The sequence below is a fragment of the Mycteria americana genome, chromosome 3, assembly GCF_035582795.1.
Source record: "Mycteria americana isolate JAX WOST 10 ecotype Jacksonville Zoo and Gardens chromosome 3, USCA_MyAme_1.0, whole genome shotgun sequence".
NCBI lineage: Eukaryota > Metazoa > Chordata > Aves > Ciconiiformes > Ciconiidae > Mycteria > Mycteria americana.
Window position 1 is genome coordinate 127,792,310 of NC_134367.1, and position 19,227 is coordinate 127,811,536.

The 19,227-nt window shown below is 44.2% G+C and overlaps 1 long non-coding RNA gene across 1 annotated transcript in view; it reads left to right on the forward strand.

Annotated features, from left to right (window-relative positions):
• The window catches only part of LOC142407434 (uncharacterized), a 180,172-nt gene that overhangs the window by 145,035 nt on the left and 15,910 nt on the right, over window positions 1-19,227 (forward strand). Inside the window, exon 3 of the long non-coding RNA XR_012774944.1 lies at window positions 16,970-17,016. This is a non-coding gene — a long non-coding RNA (uncharacterized LOC142407434). The remainder of the gene's footprint in view (window positions 1-16,969; window positions 17,017-19,227) is intronic.

A 19,227-nucleotide genomic window follows, 5' to 3' on the forward strand; every position in this document is an offset into this window, starting at 1 on the left:
CTTTGGTGGGGGTTCTTTGCAGTTTTTCTTTTTTCTCCAAGTCTAGGTCACCAGAAGAGGGGTGGTTTTGTTCCGCTGATAACCTGGTAAATCAACAGCTTTTCCCTCTGAACCAAAAAAGTTAAGTAAAAAGTTTGGAAGGGGGAGTGTGTTTGGGTTTTGTTTGCTTGCTTTTTACAATGCTAAATTTAGCTAGGACAGACAGTGGTGGTCTTAAGGGAAAATGGTCTGTTAAAGTATCTCAGGAAGATTGTTTCGCTATAATCAGTTACACAAGTTTAATAGCTAGAAATGGTTTCAATATTACTTTTTTTATTTAAATAATAAAACCATATGTTGGTGGGATAGCATCGTAAGGAGATAATTCGGTGCAGGGAACTGTTACTTTGTTTTGGAATTAGATTAAGTCATAAATAAGTACTACTTTGTCTTTAAGTTAGAAAATCGTTCCCATCCAAACAGCCTCTTAAGACATTTTCCACCTGTTAAAGGACGTGTAGTATTGGGAGTCTTTCATAACAGTGGAAACTGGCTCAAACTTTCAACAGGTTTGTAAAAAATAAACCAGCGTTGATTTATGAGTTGAACTACGACAGGGAACATGTAAGCAAATAAAAACAATGAACTGAGAAAAAAGCAAATATACTGTTGATTTGGCACCGCATGAATCACGCAGGCAAATCTGAGAGGAATAGGAGGAACGAGCTTCAGAGTGATGGATTGGGAAAGGGGATCTGATCCCTGGGTAATGAAATGTGAGGGGGTCTTGCCTTATGCTATTGACCTAGAGGTAGCCTGGAGGAAAGTGATTCCTTCTGACTATACAGTGTTAGTTAAAACAATCCCCTGGGCTCAAATATCAGCTATTAAAATAAATTCAGGAGACAGAGGAAGCGATGTTTGTAAGTTGGAAGTTTGAGCTGCTTTTTAAACAATTGTGGATCTACAGATTCTGAACTGGAAACGTGATACGGCGGGAAGAGGGCAAGAGGAAATGACAAGAGGGTAAACTGGGGGTCAGGTGGTAAAGCGCATGGAATTGGGGGGAAAAGCCGTCTTTTTGGGGCTGGAGGGAAGAGGTATTCTTGCAGGGCCAAGCAGAGGAAGTCCCTACGCGCATATTCTTGCTTCGCCTTTCTCTGTTCAAAATGCCATGGATGTATATGAGGACGCCACAAAAACTCAGACATCCCAAAGATAACAAGGGCTTACAGTGCATCTGGGTGTGTTTGGATTTTCAACCATGATTATAAGAGTTGGTCACTATTTTCCAACAGAACATTTTTCCTCCAGAAATGATTTTCATTGAAACTGAGGTCTTCCATGGAAAAATGGATGTGGCTTAGCTCAGGGGGTGGGGGGGGAAATTGAACTATTTATTTAATCAGTAATAAAAACAAGGATGTTAACATCATAATAGAACCCTTTCAATTTAATTGCAGCAGCAGCAACACCACCACCAAAAGAAATCTTTAACAACAGAAGAAATCTTTCAGCTGACCACGGACCAATTTTGGTTTTGGAACAAGAGCGTTTTTTTATAATAGTGGCATTTCCTTTAAGTGATCACTTGAGTTTCTGCACTACTCCAAAGCATTTTTGGAAAACTGAAACTCTAATTTGGGTAGCAGCATGACCCAAGCATTACGGCGATGCACTTGAAATGGCTTTGCCTCTCCTCTCTGGCATTACCCTGTGATGTGATATTCAAACAAGTGGCTTTTCCTGCCATACCTATTTCTTCTAGCCTGGAAGTTGATTAAAACGGAGCATCTCTCTTCTGCTGAGTGAATACAGCTATGCAGTACTGATCTTGTTGTGGCTTCTAATTCTCTCTCTATATTTATAAATCTGTATTACATAAATTATAAAAATGTAAGTAGGAAACGTTACTAGTGGGTTTGGTCTGCTTACAGTTACTGTCTTGCTTCCCTAGCAGGTGGATTTGATTGTTATTCTAAATAATACAGTGAGCCTCAGTGCCAGAGCTTTCTTGTTCTTCTCCTCTTGATGCCAGAGGTGTCCTGTGGCTTTTCCAAATGACCTTTCACCATTTAAGATCTTGCTCGTGTCTGATAATGACACACAAGCAAATCCCCATCTGTTCACGTGCACATCCCTATCGTATCTTTTCTTGTATTTAATGTTTCCACACAGTGGCTCCAGCAGGAGAGTCTCATGCTGAGACTCGCCTCGTCTATTCCTCTGCAATTTATGAGCAGGATTGGTGCCTGGAATTTCCCGAAGCGCTGGGTGAAAGACAGGCTCAGAGACCCTTGTATACAATTCTGAAAAAAACCGTGAAGGGCAATGAAATCTGAGCTCAGGCTCTCAGAGACAACTTGACAAGTCAATTGCCCTGTTAGGAGTTGACAACAGTGACCCTGATAGTAGAAATGATCCGTTTCCTCTGGTTTAATTTATCACCACAGGATTCAGAGTAGCCGCTCAGTAGCACAATCTTCAGATACTGATACAGCATCAATCCCAAAAGGGACGTTTTGTGAAGAGAAAGTTTACAGTCCTCAAAAAAAAAAAGACAAACCCCACAAAAAAGCCCCAGGAATGCACAGCATGTTTATTGTTCAGAGCTGAATCTGATATATGCGAAGCCTCGCATTTTAAAATTCCTTACGAAACATTGGATGATTGTCTGGTGTTGCGCTCTCTTTTTAGGCATTTCAAGCAGTGTTCTCAAATAATTTCATTCTAGAGACAGAGGGCAATATTCTCAGTTATTCAGAACTAATGGTGAACAAAAAAATCCTTAAGAGTATGTCTGGGGAAGAATACTCAAATGAATTTGAATTAGCTTCAGTAGCATACGCAGTCTACTTTTTTCATTTCAGAAACACCAACAGGAAAGACGTTTAGTTTTGGGGGCCTGTTCATGAAGCTCAGAAATTTTGTGACTGTTTTCACAAATGTCACCAGAAGTACTTTTGCAGTCGTGCTGCGTTCTCAAGGCCTCAGGGAGAACCATCAGGAGAGAGAAAAAAGGGGGGAAAATAAAAAAGTAAATCTATAAAAATATACTTGAAACATTTTCCTTGTCTAATTTTTGTGGTGGGTTGGTTTTGGTTTTTTGTTTGTTTGTTTTTTTAACTCACAAAGTAGATAAGTCACAGATGCCAGTGAAAAATTTTAAATCAGAAATTTGGTCTTGCCTGGTGCGTCTCCTGCATCTCTCCTGAGCTGCTGAGCCAGGGGACTGGTGCTCAAGCTCAGCGTGGGTACCACTTTTTTCATGTTGCTAATCCAGGACATATTTCATGGGTGAGAAACTGAGCCCCAGGGATGTCAGAAGGGCAGAGCTGATTTAGAAGTCTGCTTTATGCTCTTAAATCAGGAGCCTACGGTCCCTATACGGTGGGTGAGTGCACCGCTCCTGGAAGTGCTCTGGATCACCCCAGCCTAGCTCACTCCTAGCTCACACACGTTATAGCCTGGCTATAATGGAAGCCTGAGCTTTTAATGTAGGCATTGAAACTAGATGGTTTGAGTTAGATGGGCGAATACCCCCCCGGTGCAGTGTGTCCAGATTTATACAGGAAGTCTGTGGCAGAGGCAAGAATTGAACCCAGCTTTCCTGTGACCATCTTTTTATTCCCAAGCTTCCAGTTAAACTATAATCCATCTTGAACCACTTACTGGAAATAGTTCCCTAAAAATAAATTGAAAGTCTAAGTGATCAGGAAGTTTACCTAAACTTCAGAGGCAGGTTAATATGAGAGTGCTTTGTACTGACTCATTGGCCTGGCTCTTCTTGCGGCGTGCAGAGCGTTAAGGGCACTCACCGCTCCTCTGCGGGATTACTTCGTTAGTCTGCTCCTGGAGATCAATCGTTCCCGCGAGATACGTCCTTTGAAATCTCACCCATTTGGCCTCATGAAAAAGAGGCATTGGTGAGATTTGGACAAATGATTAAAAAAGAAAAAGAGAGGGCCTCAGATGAGAGAGGGCCACTTTGCATAAAGTACCTAAAAGCTGCTTGTCGGAAATACATTGCAAACCTAGATTTAGTTCTTCAGCAGCTGTAGGAAGAGGTTTTCATAGCTCACGCGTGGCAGCTGATGGGAGAAGTCTCCCTATAGCCAGCAGGAGAGCGATGTTTCTCGCCAAGCCCTCGTGACCAGAAGGGAGGTTTGCAGCCTGTCTTGGTGTTCCTCTGGCAGGAGAAATTAGCCCTTATCAAAGGTCTAATAAATTTGAGAAGTCATTTGGCCTCTCATACTTGAGTTGCTTTACTCCTGAGCACAATGTGTGCTGCTAATGGAGACAAGACTGTTAAATAAGGTGACAGGACAAAAGTTAGCTGACATAATTAAACTGCTGTAACTTTTACAGGGTTTTTTGGTTTGTGTGTTGTTTTTTGTTTGGTTATTGTTGTTTTCTTAAAAAACTTAGCTTGGCACAGACTCGGAGCAAAAGCAGGGAGGTGTGCATCAGTAGCAGAACAACCTGGTCTGATGTGGAAGGTGCTGAGCCTGCAAACGTGATGCTGCTGGTCCCAAGCTCTGGGTCAAGCGGTCTCGGGTCTCCCATGAAGCCGTGGCACGAGCCTGTGGTGGCCCCTGGGACTGGTGCTCATGGTGGGGTTTTCAATTAGGAGTTTGGGTGCAAGGATTCCCTGTGATCTGGGAGAAATCCTGACGGCTGTGTCAGCGGTCTGTCGGTTATAAAATACGTGGAAATCGTGGATCTGCGCTGTGGTGTTTGCTGGGTGACATCAGGACGTGATTCCTGCTGGGGCCACTGATGGGAGTGCAGAGTGAGGGCTGCCGACCCAGCTTCAGGCAAAGAGCGTTGCAGGTCATCCGCCTTCTCAGAGAGGATCTGTGATTGTCAGTGACTTTCAGTGTTTGCCCTCATTTAGGAGAGGATGTTGTTATAATACATATTTTGCTTCGACATTACACGTGCGTATAGGTATACGGTTTTTTGCACGTGTGTGGGTGCAATATGTTAAGATCATTGAATACAAAATATTTGAAAGAGTTTAAATTCCAGTGAGGGCACTAATTTCATTGCATTTTATGGTTTCTCTCTGGAAGGGAATCACAGATTTCAGCTATACAAGGGGGGAAATGGTCACTTGTTCTTCTTCCAGAAGCAGAGCTGTCCTTTTTAAAAACAAAATTCTTAAACCAACTCCATCCAGTCTGAGTATATCAAGTCAGACATTGCCTAAAACTGGTTGGAAAACAAGAAAGAGGTTTTTTTTTTTTTTCCACCCTAATGTATGTAAAATCTCCATGGGAATGTTTACATTAGGCAAGTGCCTGCCAGCTTTATGAGGACAGCTAAATCCCTGTTGGGGACCTTGATACCACTGAGCATACAGACTGAGAGAAGTTCTCACCAAAGTACAATGCGGAGCCTGTTTCTTAGGTATAGGAAGCAAAGTGGCCTTGGTTTCAGGGATGCTACGTGTTGCTGTCCAAGGGAGATCGAGAAACCGGGGTGTGAAGGTGGGCTTTTTGCAGTTTATTCAACACTACACAATGAACCCCATCCTGACAAAATACCAGCCCCACTAAAGGTAGCATGAAACCTACCTGAGCTGGAAACCTCTGGACCAAAAATAGGCCATTCCCTGTGTCTCCTCCATGGTGAGATGTTGTTGATTTTTTTTTTTTAATTTCCTACCCTTCTCCCCAAGGGAGCTCATGGAGAGCCATGGCCAAGCTCTCTAAGGGCAGCCGCAGCCAGCACCCTCCTTCCCACGGCCCATGGGAATGGATGGGACTTTGGTTGGTAGCACCTGGCTCTATTCCCCTCTATAGCAAGTCTGTTACTTCTAGAAAATGGAGAGATGTGCTAATATTGCCTGGTGTTTCCCTACTACTCTCTTTTGGCAGGATTGCAACGTGTAGATGTCCAAAAGGCAATAAACGGGCTTCGTTATCGCTGGGTGTGTGTAAGTGTGTGTATAAAGGAGTATGCAGTATTGTGTGGTGCTGCTCACAGCACGTCTGTGTTTCTAATCAAAGGCAATGGTCCACTTGGAGAATAGCCCCCTTTACCTGGCGAGTGACGGCACAGGTCAGGACTGTAGGAAAAGTCTGTGTGAGAGAGAAAGACGGAGATGTGGGGCCAGTGGAAGAACAAAACGGATAAAAAAGGAATCGAGGGCAGTGATGTTTCACTCGGACTATGGGAGTAACTCTCCAGAGACAACATCCTTCTTCTAATCTTAGACTTCCTTGGGAGATATATATGTCTGTGTGCCTGTATGTATAGGTATGTGCACAAAAGCACACTCACATAAAAAAGAAAAAGCACCCACAGCACTTACTAACCCCTCTGCTGAGGGCTGCACACAGCTGTCTTCTAAGGTTTAAACCTGCTCATGATAAATGTGCTGTTATTCTGGCTGCAGATTTTTATTTCTGGGGATATCAATTGAATTCTTATTATGAAAGCAGAAAATTGGAGTTACATCTGGTGACTGACGCATGTGACAGTATCATTGCGAGGAATTCCAGTTTCCTGAAGCTTTTCAATTAACTCGCTGCACTTTTCCTCAGGTGCTACACGCTTGGTTTTTCAGCGTGTGCCTGCTTCCAAGTTGTAAATCAACGAGTAGGTTATTGTACTTTCGTAGGAGCTCTTGTGCCAGTAAAATGAAACAGCAAATAATAAACCCCGAGGAGATTTATATAGCCTGAGTTGATGAAACGATTACTTTCTCATTCCTAGGCTCGCTCAGAAAGGCGGGTTAAAAATAACTGAAAATTTACAAGAGCCTAAAACCAAATCTGAAAAGTACAACCTCAGCAACTTATTGGGCTCGGCCTAGCGAGCGCCAGATTTACTGTTTGCAATTTCTTCAACTTGTTCGGTCATTTTTATTATTTTTTTTTTTTCAACTGCCCCCTCCCCAAGTTGATGACAAGCCTTGGCAAAAACATCTGTGCAAATAAAGCAGGGGAAAGAGTGAAGGAACCTGGCAAAGAGCCCCCTGTGTCTGCTATGGCAAAAATGTTTGATAAAAGCATCCTTTCCCCCAATAGCCTGAAGTCTCCAAGGGTCACGACTCACATGGTGGATGAAGAGCCTTCTTGGGAATGGGCGCCAGGGGCCTCGGCCAGGCTCCCTGGTCTCCTCACCACGAGTAAAGTTTCAGCAAGGGTCTGAGAAACCTCCACTGTGCTTTCAGAGGTGAATGAGGAGCTCGAACCCAGGCAGGGTGGGGACGTCTCCCCTGGGGTTCCAGTTCCCGCGCCCAGCACTGTTAATGGCTTGTGCGTGGTGACTTTTTTCATGCTAAATGCCTGCGCGGTGGCGGGAGCAGAGACTAGACCTGGTCTCTGCAGAGCTGTCGCCATCTGAGCCCGACCCATGGAGCCCTACTGCGGACACGGAGCTGGCATGAAGGGCGTGTGTAAGGCTTTACGTGGCAGGGGCCTAATGCTCTGACAACAGCAGTGTTCGGCAGTGAGCCGAACAGATGCCAGGGCATCAGCAAAACGCTTGCAATCAGCGTGTCTAGGTCCAGGGCAGGGCAGAGCAGAGATGAGCAGTGATTTGGGAGTGATGGGAAGACTAACTGCATTGCTCTGAAGGACGCGTGTTGTTTTTATCCCTACCTGATACATCAGCTTGATAAACGCTCTGCTGACAGCATCGGGATTAAGCTGACAGCGCTTTCCATTCAAGACACGTGGGGAGGTCCTATGTTCAGCTGGAGCATTTGGGGTCGGAAAGCAACAGGTCAGTGGCTGTATTCCTCTATCCCTGCTGATGATGGCAAAGCCCTGAAATACTGCATTGCCCCTGCTTTTTGCTCTGCTGGTCCTAGTGAATAAACCCAGCAGCCTCTTCTCTTGCACAACTAAGATGCCTTCATGTCCTGGTTGTCATCTTCCTCTGTTTGAGCTTCCTGAGTGCCTGAGAACAAGTCTGTCCTCTTTGAGTCATTCCTGACTCACTGCCGTGCCGAGGGCACGCCAGGTCCCCACGCACCCAGGGACAAGCAAAGGCAGTCACCTCTGTGTGACACCCAGGCTTGACCACAGGAGCGCAGACCCCTCGGCAGCCACCTTGTTCTCTGCTTCCTATTGAGACCTCCCGAGGAAACAGTGACGTGCTCCAAAGCTGCCCTTCAGGGAACAGCTTGGGGTTTTACAGCCTTTAAACAACGTTGTTTTCCTCCTTTTCCTCTTCTCCTGGAACGTGGGCAGGTGAATAACGCATTCCAGATTGACACAGTGAATCCTGTCCCTTCGGCTCTGCATCACACTGCGTCCCATCTCGTATCTTCTGATCCCAGCGTGACCACGATGGCTAGCCAGGACACCGGCACCTCCCCGTCAAAGGCTATGGGTGAAAAAAGCTTTAGTCTACATTTTTCTGTGCAACTTCTGTAGAGTTCATTCCAAAGGCAGAGGGAAAATGAAGAGATTTGTTTGTTTTCTAGCTGCAGAGATATTTTCGTCGTAAATTAGGAAGAACAAAAGAACATAAAAGTGGGCTGTTAAATGGGGGTAAGAGACTTTGGTCTTTCCAATGGAAAGTTCTTCTTTCCCCCCAAAAATGAAATCTCTACAAGCATGTTTGGTTTTTTGAAAAGACTTCTTTTTTTTTTTAACCGAGAAGAGCATCAACACGTTGCTTTCGGCTGGCCCAGTGACTTCCCCAGTGTCATGCTCCTCTCCCCAAAGAGGTTCGGCTCCCTCCAACCAGAGGGCGTTCCCCAGCTATTGTCAGGCCGCATCTATCAGGGCCACAAATCTTCAAATTAAAAATGGTGGCTAAAATAAATAATTATATGCATTTTAATGGGCCAATTACCCTCTGAAGGTTTGCATGTGATTCTTATTTTCTATGTTATATAAAAGCTAAGGGTGGGATTTTCAAAACCACTCAGTGCTGGCCTAATTCTGCTCCCATTGAACTCAATGGGGCTTTCTTACCCTCGACTGTAATAGGAGCAGAGTTAAGCCAGTGCTGAGTGCTTATGAAAACCACATCCTAACTATGCTCCCAGACCTCACCCATATTTCTGCTTTCATGGCATGAAATTTGTTTTCATCATATTACATGTGCTGGAATGCTGATGTCTAAGGGAAGCTACTAGGGATCGAGTTCAATATTAATTCTGACCGGGCTTGGCTTTGTGGGTTACAGCTAAAGCGTTCCTGTAAGCGCAGCGTGGAGGCTCATCACACAAGTAACGTCAGCAGTGTCAGGACAAGTCAGAGCTGGGCCAGGCCCTGACTTGTCTCAGGTGCTCAGGGTTTAGGGAAGGCACAGGGAGCACCTTGTCCTCTAGGCAGACACCTCCTGCGAGGACCAGACTCCTTCATCAGCCATCTCTGTACCCGTGACCTTGCTCCTGGAGGAGGCAACTCTGCTGGGAGCGTTTCTGGGTGAACTATGCCTGAAACGGTGCATTCTGCCGTTCTCATGGAAGTCAGTGTCCCAAATCCACTTTCTGGAGCAAAGGTCCTTGGCCATGGGTCCCTGGAGCTCTGTCGGCTTGGGGCAGGACCGGCCTTCTGAGAACAATGCTGGGAAACAACTTGTGCGGGGGGGGTTCAGATAATTGGACTTTCCACACAATACCGTTTGGATAGAAAGTATCTGTTTAACTCAGAAATGTCAGTTCTTCATAGAGTAGTGCCAGATTGCTACCCTCTGTGAGCTTGGTCAGTTTTTCTTTTTGGTAGTTTTCGTGTTTTCCATTTTCTCTTCTTTTTTTTGTTTATTTGGTGTGTGTGTGTGTGTGAGGAGGTTGTTTGCAGTTGCTATACAAGTTCTACTTTGATTCTCAGATTCTTGATAAAAAATTGACCTCTATTCTACTCTGTTATGGAAAAAAAAAAAAAGCACAAACAAACAAACCCCACAACAAAACCATTCCCTAATCTTACTCCTTAATGTCACTATAGCACATTGCCCATCAGGCATTCTGGCAAAATCCCGTATTTTGTGCTTGAGTTAATTTGGAAATGACTGTGGAGGGGGAAGGTGGCTGTGCCAGGTGATTTGCTCGTGCTCAACAGCAGATGGGATGCGATGGATCCCATCCCAGTGACCTCTGCCATCTTGGGATGTTGTTGGGAACCTGGTGGAGTCCAAAATGTGAAAACCAGTTTTCACCAGTGAAAACTCAGCATAGGGCGGAGCTCCCACCCCAGTCTCCATATCCCAGAGATGAAACCAACTGGAAAGAGCTGCACTCTCCTTCCCTGTGGCCAAGAAAGTCATTTTGTGTTCCCTGCGCAAGCTGGACTGAACTTGGCCCATGGATGATTGTTGCTGTCGATCCAAATCTCCCAAAAGGCTGGTGTATTTTCTTGCTAATAAATGTTCCACAAATGTTTTGAATTTCTGCACTCATTAGGGCTTAGGGAGGCTGTTTGTCAGGACCAAAGAAGTCTTCTACAATAAACCAGCAGCTGTCTGCAAAGGGTGAGGAGACATTTGTTGCCGTGAGCCGAGTCTGCTGTCAGCAACCAGGCCCCTGACCAGCCCTAGTAAATGTTTTATTGATTTAATATTAAATTAACTGCCTGGCATAAGGAGTGCATTATTTTTAATGGCATTCTGATATTAGGGACTGCAGTTTGCTAGAATGCACCTGTAAAATTAGTATCCCCTAGTATTCTGCAGGAGCCATAAAACGTAATGCTCTTTGTGTGCAGTGCTCTGAAGCTCGACATGGGTAAAGTTACATGGCGCTCGCTTGCGGCCTATCTGATGGCTGCACCAGTTCCTGCTGTGAGAGGAGGAGGAGTTAAGTCCTCTTGGAAGGCTTATTCGAAGTTCATCTCTTCTCTGCTCTGAAAAGGGATAAATGGAGCCTGTGAAGCCTGGGTCCTAATCCCAGAGTGTCGCGTCTGACCGGGCACAGTAACTCACAGCGGCGTGTGCACGGGCCACTCGTAACGGCAAGGAGCCTTCTGTAGGGGGTCAGTGTTGGAGCAAATGGGTTTCCCCATTTTTTTTTTTCAGTAAATGAAAGAAAGGGAAAAAAATTACAATTAAAAAGTATTACTTGTTCAGGGCCAAATGCGCCACTCCAGAATTTGGCTTTTTTAGTGAAGAAAAGGCATTTGGAAACAAATGTCATTCAAAATTTAAATAAAGACACACATTCCTTAGCGTAATAATGAAAATATTTGCTAATTTCAGAATTCGTGTCCCCTTTTTTTTTTCCTAAACTGGACTATGAAATTAACAGAGGAAAACTTTTAGCCCAAATAAAAAAAAAAAAAAGTGAAATAACATCACCCAGCTGTAGTTCATATCATTCTTTACCTCTGGAAATTGGGCCATAAAGGCGGCCAACGCATGGGTAGGAGCACACCCCGCTCTTCCCTCTGGGCGAGGCGCAGCAGCCACCCTGCCTCCCTCCCGCAGTGACGCTCCGCGTAGCTGGGAGGGATCCCTACAGCAGTGCTTTTAGCTCGAGGAAACGCGCCATGGATGTGTCCGTGCATCGGTTTTACCTAAGTCCACAGCAGTTTGAGTAAACTCGGTGCCCTTCGCAAGCACTCGGACCGTGGTCGATGGGGATGCTTTTTGCATAAGCTTTGCTATCTAGTGGAAAAGTTGCTTTTGGTTCCTGCTAAGTGCTGCAGCCTCTTTCCATATGGTGATTTCTTGTTTTGAGCAAGTTGTCCTGTTCGAGTACAAAGAGAGACTTTTTCTTATGCCAATAACACGCACCTTGCTGCTCTACAATTACCGTTGGTTTTGCTTAAAATTACGGCGATTGCTGTTTTGCTATAGCAACCTTTTTCTTTTTGTTAAAATGCGCACCTAGTAAATGTTGCATTTGGTTTTATTAAGGTTGTAAAAATGCCACATTTGAGCTGTTTATATTTTTTAACTCCCTTGGAAATGGTTAATTACAAAGTCAAATCTTCTTAAATGGCATTCAGATGGGGATTCTGAGAAATCCCAAGATTTCTGAGAAGTTTGTTTCGCATTGATTTCACAGCGATGAATCACAACGCTGAAACAACAATGGATCCAAGATAGACTGAGAAGCACAAAACCATGATCTTAGTGCTTCTAAGTACTCGGTTATAAAAATAAAAACCTTAAATTAGAAGTTCAGAATGTCAGGGGGCGAGATAGGATACCAAATTTTGTATGGTTTGTCGTTAAATTAAGGTTGCTTTGAAAACTGGAGAGCTAAGGGGGGCTCCACCTGTAATTGAGTGACCAAACTAATTTCAAGCAGCAGCTATGGGTAGGACAGCAATCTCAGTGGGTGGATCGTGATCAAAATGGGCACAACGGCGGGATCTGATACGATGCATTTTTCAACTGCTTCATGAAATACAAGGTCGTTCTCTTTGTAAATCTTGTTTGTAAAGCCACTAATGATCTCTTTTTTTCTGATTGCTTGCTTGGACACATCAGTGAACGAAATCCATGGTTTATTACTCCTAAGGCAAATGTTGACAAGAAATGTTTATTTTTTGTTGTGATTTTCCAGAGGAAATATAAGTTTCCTTCCAAAAAATTGAAAATTTCACTGAACTTACTTTTTCCTTAGAGTTTTTGGGGACTAAAAATCAAATACATTTTTTCTAGGGAAAAAGAGGGAAGACAGGACAGAAAATTGAAACATAATTTAAAAGCAATCAGTCATTGTCTGCAGATGTTGTTGATTCAACAGACAATAGTTTCTGTAGGAAGTTTCAAAAGAAAAAGTTTAATGAGCACTCCCTGTGAGAGAGCCCTTTTGTTTTGATAGTTGTGACCACGTTGTAATGAATTTGTCAGAAGACAAAGTCTACCGCGCACCTCTCCAAGGCTCTGAACCATGTGGGTGCTCCAAGGGCATAGAGAAAACCCTGTAGAGTAGATCTGTGTAAAGGTTCCTGTTGACTTCAGTAGGTACTAGATCAAGAAAACCTCTAGCTTTTTTGTGTTCATGATGTCAGTGGTGTTCTTCCCACTCTTCTGCCCCTTTTCCCTCGTGTTGTTTATGATGCTCGTTTGCCACCTTTCACGCGACGTTCAGAGGTGAATACTTTGTAAGAGGGCCCAAATTTTGCATTTTGGGCCATTTGCACAGGCTTTGCAAAGATGTGACAGCTTAGTGCTAGTTTTAGGAGCTCTTTATGTGAGTGACCTGCCCATTTTGTGCTGGCTGTCAGCTCAGCTTTGAGACTGAGGATTAGGAAATTATACAAAAAGGTGGGTGACCGTTGGGCGATTGCTTTTTAGTTGACAAATACAGATAATCCATTGCCCAGGCAACTTGAGTTGACAGAGTCAAACCGTACTTTTTTCGAAGGATGTGGTGGATTTACTTATTCCTGTTTCTGTGTTTGATTTACTACCACATGATTTCATTAAATAAGAACTTAACATGGGGATTTCTGCCAAGCAACTTTAGGCAAGGCCCATATTCCACAAATCCCTAAATTTGAGGGTGGTGGGTGGGGGAATCATCATATTTTTCTAGCAGATGTCCTCCTGCCTGTGGACTAGAGTTTGGGGTGGTTTGTTATTACTGTTGTTGCTTTAAAACCCCTGTAAAATGATGTTTATGTTCCTCCCATTAGATAATGACCTTGAATTTTTCCATTCAGTGAAGCTGAGGACAACTTTAATAACTATTAATTCTCTAATTAATAACAACATTGGAGAGAATAAAGGAGAAACCTTCAAACAGGCAGTGTTTCAGGCTTGAACTGATTTCAAATTCAGACAGGGTTACTTGGAGCTCTCTCTTGCCCTCCTCCAATGTAAGGCCACACAGCTCATGTTTGTTGGTATTTCTAAGTAGATAAAAGTGTGTAAGAAGGTTCCTCCCTTTAACTACTGGATAGAAAATCCATATCCTGGTAGCTCAACTGTCCAGGTCACGTTAAATTTCTGTGGAAGAAAATGAGAAAATGCAAAGAAGAAAATGCCAAAGAAAATGCAATGAGGGAAGAAAAAGTGATGTAAGTTGGCCAAGAAATAAGTTACACTTCTTGGCCCAGGCTCTGTGGTGGTATAAATCATTACCACACAGCTTCGGTGTAGCCATTCCACTTCACCGAAGTTTTAAATTTGACCTGTTGTCAACTTTGAGCAAAGGTGGTAACAGTCAAAATTACCCCAGCCCCAAAGCAATTTTGCCCACTTTTGTATGCTGATCTTCACCCTCAAATGCTATTTTTGTCCTAGTCTTCAGCATTAGAGCGAATATAATGCAAACTGAGATCACAGGAGCAATGCCACCGCTGAAGGTCTGGCTTGGGAAAAAGGCACACCCGGGGCAGATCTTGGCCTCCATTTCTGAGCTAGATAACAACTCCCCTGCTCGAGAAGGATTTCTAGATGACACCTAGCAAGGAGAGGTTTGAGGCATTTTAGTGATCCTTGTCCATTGTAACCAGCCTCAGCAGACTCTTGTTGTTGCTTTGAAAGGTTCCAGGTGAGCCTCTGGAGATGTTTTTTGGAGCCCATGCCAAACAGCTCACCTGAGCCCGGGGGTCCGGGCCAGCACATGGAGCCCCTGACCAGAGCAGGCTGGGAGGCTAATGGTTAGTCTCAATACTTCTTTTTCTTATTTATTCTGCTCTCCTTTCTTGGCCATTTCAGGTCTTGGCTTCAGAGGACATCAACCATCTACCATCCCGCACCTCATGCTGCTGCTCACCTTTCAAACATCTTAAGTGTTCTGGTCATTGCCCCAAGAAATCGTGTTTACATCATCTCTGAGAGACATTCAGAGTTAAGAGAAAAAATGGCCAAAACAGCTTAGTGCTTTTGGCTTATTGTTTGACTATTTAAAGACATTGCATCTGGAAAGTATTCCATTAATTTGTGGCTAGCACCTATATATCAAATCTATGAGCTTCCAAGTAAACAGCTGTCACTGGAGCTGTCACGGAGGGAAATTGGCACTGCTAGCTTGTGGTGAGCAGAGAGGGAACACGCTGGTACAGACTAATCCAAGGAGGAAACATTAACCCAGATGTGTAGAGGACAATGAATGAATTGTTCCTTAGAGCTGCTCAACTTCTCAGCTGGATTAATGAGACACAATTAAGGCCTCAGACTATTATATTCACTCACACACATACACAGAAGTGGACATAATCATCATAGCCAGAAAGACGGGGTTGCGTACCGTAACTATATACCATAAAGCAGCCTCCGAGTCGTCCCTGCGTACGTGGGAAGGGGGGAACGCGTATTTGAGGGAGAGAGGAGACTGTCCGTGTTGGTGGCAACCTGTCTTTAGGCTGGTTGGATCACATAACCATCTTTTGACGTTCAGACAGCTTGAAACAAATGTTCATGGCTTCCTCAAGAGCCAGGACCCATCCAGGCATTGGCGTAGCAGGGGATGCGCAGGGTGCTTGCCGCAGAACTTAAGATGCTTTGGGGCTGCTGGCAGTGCCGGTGGCCTTGTCTAGAGTTGTGATTTCGCAACCAAGCAGCTCGGAGCGGTGCAAGAAGTTCTACCTGAAGCCTGGTGAAGTGCTGAGGTGAGGACTCCGCTTCAGCTTTCAAACGCTGCCGTTATTGGCAGAGCTGTTTGTTGTGCGGCCTAGGGCAGCGGGGTGGGGGCCTGTTATTTTCAATTACATGTTTGATCAGTCTGTTTTCCATGCGGTGCTCAAATAAATGAACTAATTAATTAAGAGGAATTGTATACATGGAATTGGGACAGAGATGATAATCGCTATTTATGTTTTCTTGGGAGGGGTGTTACGGAAGCATTGAAAAACCTCACGGCAAGATTAGGGTCTCTGGTGGTAGGTGCTGTGGGGCACCCGGGGAGCTTCCAGCTGAAATGGAGGAAGGGCAGCAAGAAGGAGGGTTTCCCATCCCCTTTCCAGAGGGAGGGTCTGAGGCCAAGGGAGATGAGGTGAGTCCCCAGAGGAGGTGGCCCCGTCAATCCCAGGGGAAGCATGGATGGCAGGGGACGGAAAGGAAAACCCTTTCCCGCTTGTGCCCAACAGCTGCTCTGGCACCTACTGTAGATGCTCTGGCACTCGACCGGACTGGGGATTTACCTTCTGTTTACTAACCACCCCAAAGTGGGTTTGAACTGGTGACCTAAAGGTGAAAGGCTCTGCATCTTATTAGAATTACTGTGAGCTGCTGAATGAGTCCCCCATGGCAGTTAAGATTTGATTATGGTTCTAGAAAATGTTCAGCTTTTACAATTAGTGTCAAAGCAGTGGTAAGCCCCTCTTTGATTCCTGGGTGTAGGCTCGTGCTTTTCTTAACCTCACACATATGCTGGCATATTTACAGTAAGTGCTCAGGGGTTTCTTTTTTTTATTATTTTTTTTTTACATTTTTGAATTAAAAATGAAAGTTCCCTAGGGAAATTATGCAATGGGAAATAGCCACTTCAATAAACTTGACTCACACATTTTATTGATTATGGTAAATTTAATTATTCTATTTAAACCTTGCTTACACACACAAAAAATTTATCCTTTTCTTCCTACATGCTTTTTCCTGTTTTGGTATCCCTTTCTATAGACCAAAAGTGTACTATATATTATTTTAAACTTTTTAGAGGAGAAATACTTAAGGCTAAGTTTGTCCCCCATAATTACAAATTAAAAATTAGAAAACATACCATAAATCTTATTCAAAACATCTTCAAATAGAACTACTAATTGTTAAACAGCAGTAATTATAGCTTTTAAATACTCTTTTGCCTCTGCCATGTATTACGTGCACCATTTTTGCTAAGGGAGACAATTATTCAAGTGCAAAGGATGTTTAAAAAAAAAAAAAAAAGAAAAAACAACAAAGCGTAGAGCAGAATAGGTATTTTTCCTACTCAGTACTTCGTTAGGCAATGCTGTTCATTCTCTTTATACTCGGATAACACCCAGAGGTCTCAGTCTAGTTTGGAGACCGTTGCACTGAGGTCTTTAGAGGCTACAGTCCAAAAGGCAGTGAGAGAGCTGGAGGTCCCTGGGTCTTACCTTATTTCCCTACAAACCATTGCTAGTGGGTGTCCGTCTTTCTCTTTCAGTGAGCTGCTGCTGCTTCTTCTGACCTACTGAACTACGTTCAATCCAGGTAATCACCTTTTTTTTGTTCTTAAGCTTATGGATGTTCTCTCCTTCCTGGGAAATGCATTCATTCATTACCTTGTGACTGTTCCCATGGATAGGGAATGTTCCCATGGATAACAGGTCTGTGGGACTGAGGGCAAAGCAATTCACCATGGCTAGAAATTGGGACATGAGACAAGGAGTTATCACTAGAGATGAAGAATCAAAGGTAATTCACGAAGTTGGTACTCTGTCTTGCATGAGGGGAGAGTTCAGAGCCAGCCCATCCCAGCAGTGAGGCAAATCATGGTTGGTCTTCCTCCCTGAAGCTGCAAAATTCGATCTGGAAAGGGGCTATTTGGGGTTCTGGAAGCTGAGGCTGGCCAGTTTTGAAAGTTCAGATGGGGCCCGGGGTTTGTTCAAGGCTTTGTTGCTTCCAGATACGTCTTTCATCCGAGTTCTTTTACAGGGCTGTCATACCTGGGCTTCTCTGAATCCCATGGTGAAATCCTCATCTGGTGTAATCTGAAAAGGCCTCGTTTATTTTAAGGGAGCTGTACCTCCTCAATCATTGGGGTCAGCCTGGGAGCAGCCGGTGAGAGTGCAGGGATGCTGAAGGAGGAGCGAGAGGGCTGGGATGTAGGAGGTTCTGGAGGCTGCAGGTAAGCAATGTCTCCTTCACTCTTCTCCAGTTTCTCTCCTGGTGGCACATTTGACTGGTACCGCTGTTAAGCACAGTGACCAGCCTAGCACCCTTCTGGATGTTCTTTCTTGGTAGAAGATGGACTGGGGAATGCTCTATGGAGACCTCGATGCCGTTTACATCCTTGGGTTTCCTGCATTACAGTGTAAGTGATTTGACATAAGGGATGCTTGGGGGGGGGAACTGAATGCTCTGTAACCTGGTACAGGTTTCAGATTTATGTGCTTTATTCAAAAAGTATAGCTGGAAATAAGTACTTAGATATTTCTAAATGACCTACCCTTAAAAATAACCGTAATCTGATGTAAACTGGTGAGGGTCCCTTGAATTAAATGGATTCACTCCAGCTTGCACCAGATGAGGATTAGGCCCCAAGATTCATGCAAGCCCAGTTGTGATGACCTTGAAAAGAACTTAGGTTAAAGATGAGTTTGGAAGCAATCAAGTTAAATCATAAGCCTGGCTGATTTCATTGGTTTTTCTGGCAAGTCCTAGTTTTCTGAGAATATGACCTTGTTGCAATATGTATTACACCAAATCCTTCACTTAATGAGCCCATTGCCACAGATGTCACTCTCTGTGCCATAACCCCCAAACATTTCAATTTCCTTCCCCGTAACTGTCACCACGCTTGCTCTGGCTGCCGCGGGGAAGGAACTTAGCCATGTAGCAGATCCCAGACTCAGCTTTTGGCCTAGATGACACACAGAAGAATTATTTTGCAGATGGGCCAACCTAGGACACGTGTTCCCACTGGGATCGGCGCTCTGCTCCCCCCTCGCTGCCTCCTTAACAAGAGTGCGAGAGCTCGAACCAACAGCCAACTCCACAAATGGCAACAACAAAAGACTCCTTGTCATTACCCAGGCTGACTCAAAACAGAGTAGGAAAGGGGATTTTTTTGACAGAGCTGTGGATCACAGACTCACCATATGCAGCTCGTCACCTAGTGCTGTCAGTGATGCTCTCCGTTAAGTTATAAAAATCACCTACTTGCTCCTTGCCTCAGTTTCCACAACTGTGGGCCACGGGCTCTGCGATGATCGGAGATGTGGTGTGTGGCTCCTACAGTGATGGTGGTAATATAGAGAGACGTATAAGCAATACTCCACATGGAATGCCCTGCCAAGAAGGAATTTTGAAATTTGACTTAAGAGTTTAAGAATCACCCCGGAAGAAAAATTTTGCTTCCACCTTACCTCCCAAAAAGTAAGCCTGTGTCTGTTGTCTCCATTCCTGCTTTTCACAGTCTTGCATAACAATCTACATGAAAACTCAAAGGTGAAAAAGCCAAATGCTTCACGCTCTAAATTTTGAAATGGCACAATTGCAGTGCTCTTGGCATTTTTGTTTTTTCTCTGGATGTTTTCCTTTCAAAGCAAAGTGCAGTCAAAAAGGGATCTGCTTTTGTTAAGTGACTCCCTTTTGGTAGAACAGCATATTTCGAAGAAATGTATGTGTATTCCTTATATTTAGCCTATATAATCACAGATATATATGGTTCTTTGAAGTTTTACCAACCGTTTCTATTTA